Below are 5,000 nucleotides of genomic sequence, written 5' to 3' on the forward strand. Positions count from 1 at the left end.
GACGAGGCGCCGCCGCCTCGCCCGCCACCGGTGCCCGGGGGGGGCCGCCCCCCCCCGTGGCCAATCGACCGGCAGAAGCCGGGCCGGAGCGGGACACGCTCACGGCTTCTCTTGCGCTCTCTCTCTCTCTCTCTCTCTCTCTCGGCAACTCTCTCTCTGGGCTCGCTCTCTCGGCTCTCTCTCCCCGCCTCGCCTCGGGGCCGGCGAGCAGCTTTCTCGGATCGTCTTTCGCCCTTCTTGCTCTCTCTCGGCCTTCTCCGGATCCGCTCTTGCGCGGCCCTTCTCTCTCGCCTCCGCGGATCCGGCTCTTTCGCGCGGCCCCTTCTCTCTCGCCTCGCCAACTGGACCCACTTTTCCCTGGGAAGGACGGGAGCCGGGACGCAAAGGCACGCGCGCTTCGTCCCGGGCTAGGCGGCACTCGCTTGGCCCTGGCGACCGCACGCGCGGCCGCTCCGCTCCGCCTCGGACGCAGGTACGGGGTCAACCTGCGGGGATGCGGCCCGTCACCTCGCTCCCATAAGACGGACAGACGAGTCCAAAGCCGGCCAGGCCTCCAAGAGGACCAATGCAGCTCGACCGGGGAGGGGCGCCAACGCAGGCCGCCTCCTACCATGACGCAGCCGGAGGCGGCCGACAACAGCGACCCCTTGGTGAACTTCCGCAGACGGCCGAGACAACAGGTCTACCCGGCCGGCGCCGAAATTGCACTAAGTCCCGCCGGAGCGAGGTAGACCTGATGTCCCCGGCCGGCGCCCGCCACCAGGGGGCAAGGCCGGCCCCCGGCGGACCCCGGAGCGAGGTAGACCTGATGTCCCCGACCGGAGCCGGGGTAGACCTGATGTCCCCGGCCGGAGCCGGGGTAGACCTGATGTCCCCGGCCGGAGCCGGGGTAGACCTGTTGTCCCCGATCGGAGCCGGGGTAGACCTGATGTCTCCGGCCGGAGCCGGGGTAGACCTGATGTCCCCGGCCGGAGCCGGGGTAGACCTGTTGTCCCCGGCCGCAGCCGGGGTAGACCTGTTGTCCCCGGCCGGAGCCGGGGTAGACCTGTTGTCCCCGGCCGCAGCCGGGGTAGACCTGATGTCCCCGGCCGGAGCCGGGGTAGACCTGATGTCCCCGGCCGCAGCCGGGGTAGACCTGATGTCCCCGACCGGAGCCGGGGTAGACCTGTTGTCCCCGACCGGAGCCGGGGTAGACCTGATGTCCCCGGCCGGAGCCGGGGTAGACCTGTTGTCCCCGGCCGCAGCCGGGGTAGACCTGATGTCCCCGGCCGGAGCCGGGGTAGACCTGTTGTCCCCGGCCGCAGCCGGGGTAGACCTGATGTCCCCGGCCGGAGCCGGGGTAGACCTGATGTCCCCGGCCGCAGCCGGGGTAGACCTGTTGTCCCCGGCCGCAGCCGGGGTAGACCTGATGTCCCCGGCCGGAGCCGGGGTAGACCTGTTGTCCCCGGCCGCAGCCGGGGTAGACCTGATGTCTCCGGCCGGAGCCGGGGTAGACCTGATGTCCCCGGCCGCAGCCGGGGTAGACCTGTTGTCCCCGACCGGAGCCGGGGTAGACCTGATGTCTCCGGCCGGAGCCGGGGTAGACCTGTTGTCCCCGGCCGCAGCCAGGGTAGACCTGATGTCCCCGGCCGGAGCCGGGGTAGACCTGTTGTCCCCGGCCGCAGCCGGGGTAGACCTGTTGTCCGCGACCGGAGCCGGGGTAGACCTGTTGTCCCCGACCGGAGCCGGGGTAGACCTGATGTCCCCGGCCGGAGCCGGGGTAGACCTGTTGTCCCCGGCCGCAGCCGGGGTAGACCTGATGTCCCCGGCCGGAGCCGGGGTAGACCTGTTGTCCCCGGCCGCAGCCGGGGTAGACCTGATGTCCCCGGCCGGAGCCGGGGTAGACCTGATGTCCCCGGCCGCAGCCGGGGTAGACCTGTTGTCCCCGGCCGCAGCCGGGGTAGACCTGATGTCCCCGGCCGGAGCCGGGGTAGACCTGTTGTCCCCGGCCGCAGCCGGGGTAGACCTGATGTCTCCGGCCGGAGCCGGGGTAGACCTGATGTCCCCGGCCGCAGCCGGGGTAGACCTGATGTCCCCGACCGGAGCCGGGGTAGACCTGTTGTCCCCGACCGGAGCCGGGGTAGACCTGATGTCTCCGGCCGGAGCCGGGGTAGACCTGTTGTCCCCGGCCGCAGCCAGGGTAGACCTGATGTCCCCGGCCGGAGCCGGGGTAGACCTGTTGTCCCCGGCCGCAGCCGGGGTAGACCTGTTGTCCGCGACCGGAGCCGGGGTAGACCTGATGTCCCCGGCCGCAGCCGGGGTAGACCTGATGTCCCCGACCGCAGCCGGGGTAGACCTGATGTCCCCGGCCGGAGCCGGGGTAGACCTGATGAGCCGGGTCCGGCTCGGATCCATGGTTGACCTCCTGTCCCCCTGTTGTCGCCCGCCGCCCGGGCACCTCGCCGTGCCCAGCGACCCCGGAGCCGGGCGAAGCTCACAGCCTCATAACACCCCGGAGCCAGATGGCTCGATCGACCCCCCGTCCCACACAATGAACCCCAACCCCACCCCCCCTTTCAAGACCATGACATGTTTTCCATTTTTTTGTTGTTGTTCTTTGGGGGGATTTGGTTTGGGTTTGCTTTGGTATTTTCTTTTGTTTTGTTTTTCGGGGGGGGGGGGGGGGGGGGGCTGTTTTGGGGGTTTTTTGGGGGTTTTTTCCAGTTGCTTTGGCTTTCTCTGATACTGATTTTTGAGGTTGGTTTTTTTTGGGGGGTTGGGGGGCTTGTGGTTTGGATTTGGGTTTTCTTGGGTTGTCCCCCACCCCCCCGGGCCCCCCCCCCGCCCCGCCCCGCCCCTTTTTCTTTTCTCCTTTCCTGAAAGAATGGCTCTTCTATTTGCTTGGAACGAGAAACTTATCCGGGAAAGCAAACCAACCCAAAAATTGACCCATTGGATTTCTTTTTCTTTCCTATCGGAAGCGCCCCCAGCCGAGCCGACGGGCAAGCCGAGGCCGGTGCTCTGCCTGCTGACACGCTGACCTGGCCAAACAGCGCCCCCACCACCCACCCCCCGCCCTGCCCCGCCACGCCCTCCTGGGGTGGAACCTACCCAGGCCGGCCGCCCTGGCCCCGATGCGGCTCGCCCCGCCGCGCCCCTCCCCTCCCCTCCCCTCCCCGCCCCGCCCCGCCCCGCCCGGCCCCGCCCCGCCCGCCGGTAGAGGCTACGGCGGCCGCCGGCACCGCCGCCAGCACACAGGCGCTGTGTGTAGCTTTCGGGCGGGTTGTTTCACGGTCCGCAGAGGTCTTGGGCCCTCGACGTGACTCTAGGGGGCCGTGGGGACTCGGTGCCGAGGCGCCCGGGGCCGGCACGAAGCCACCGGCCCTCGTCTGCACAGAGACAGAAACAGTGACACGCACCCCCCCCCCCCCCCCCCCCCAACAAACCCTAACCCTAACCCTAACTCCCCCCGCCCCCCACTAACCCTAACCCTAACCCTAACCCTAACCCCCCCCCCACTAACCCTAACCCTAACCCTAACCCTAACCCTAACCCTAACCCTAACCCTAACCCCCCCCCCCCCCCCCCCCCCCAACTAACCCTAACCCTAACGCACGGCCACGCCTGCAGGCTACCACACCGCTGCGCGTGAAAGGAAGGCGCGGCCAACCATCCCCGCCCCCTCGCCAACCCCTCCCCAGCCACCTCCACCCGGCCCCCTGCCACCCGCGCGCGCGCAGCCGCCCGCCGGCCCGCCCATAGGCATTCACGCTCTGGCGTGCCCTCTCTCCCTGGCCCTGCCCCGGCCCCTGGCCCTGCCCGCTCTGTGGCAAGCGCAGCCGGCCATGGGCGGTTGGGGGCGCCCCGCCCTCCCCCATCAGCCTCCCCGGCGCTGTCTGCATCCTTTTGCCGCTTGCTAGGCTGCCGTAGGCCAAGGCCGGCCCGGGACAACAGGTCTAGCCAAGAGCCTGGGACAAAAGGTCTACCCCAAGGGGCCTGGGCTATCAGGTCTACCCCGGCGGCCCAGGACAACAGGTCTACCCCAAGGGGCCCGGGACAACAGGTCTACCCAAGGGGCCTGGGACAACAGGTCTATCCCGGCGGCCCGGGACAACAGGTCTACCCCGGAGGCCCGGGACAACAGGTCTACCCCGGGCCTGGGACAACAGGTCTACCCCGAAGCCTAGGACATCAGGTCTACCCCGGGCCTCGGCTGTCAGGTCTACCCCGGAGGCCCAGGCTGCCGTAGGCCAAGGCCGGCCCGGGACAACAGGTCTACCCAAGGGGCCTCGGCCATCAGGTCTACCCCGAAGCCTAGGACATCAGGTCTACCCCAAGGGGCCTGGGACAACAGGTCTACCCCGAAGCCTAGGACAACAGGTCTACCCTGAAGGCCTGGGACAACAGGTCTACCCCGAAGCCTAGGACATCAGGTCTACCCCGGCGGCCCGGGACAACTGGTCTACCCCGGCGGCCCGGGACAACAGGTCTACCCCAAGGGGCCTGGGACAACAGGTCTACCCAAGGGGCCTCGGCCATCAGGTCTACCCCGAAGCCTAGGACATCAGGTCTACCCCAAGGGGCCTGGGACAACAGGTCTACCCCGGAGGCCCGGGACAACAGGTCTACCCTAGGGGCCTCGGCCATCAGGTCTACCCCGAAGCCTAGGACATCAGGTCTACCCCGGAGTCCCGGGACAACAGGTCTACCCTAGGGGCCTCGGCCATCAGGTCTACCCCGAAGCCTAGGACATCAGGCCTACCCCGGCGGCCCGGGACAACAGGTCTACCCCGGCGGCCCGGGACAACAGGTCTACCCCGAAGCCTAGGACAACAGGTCTACCCTGAAGGCCTGGGACAACAGGTCTACCCCGAAGCCTAGGACATCAGGTCTACCCCGGCGGCCCGGGACAACAGGTCTACCCCGGCGGCCCGGGACAACAGGTCTACCCCAAGGGGCCTGGGACAACAGGTCTACCCAAGGGGCCTCGGCCATCAGGTCTACCCCGAAGCCTAGGACAT

Source organism: Agelaius tricolor, unplaced genomic scaffold, assembly GCF_023055355.1.
Source record: "Agelaius tricolor isolate 1412-34295 unplaced genomic scaffold, bAgeTri1.0.p SCAF_64, whole genome shotgun sequence".
Classification (NCBI taxonomy): domain Eukaryota; kingdom Metazoa; phylum Chordata; class Aves; order Passeriformes; family Icteridae; genus Agelaius; species Agelaius tricolor.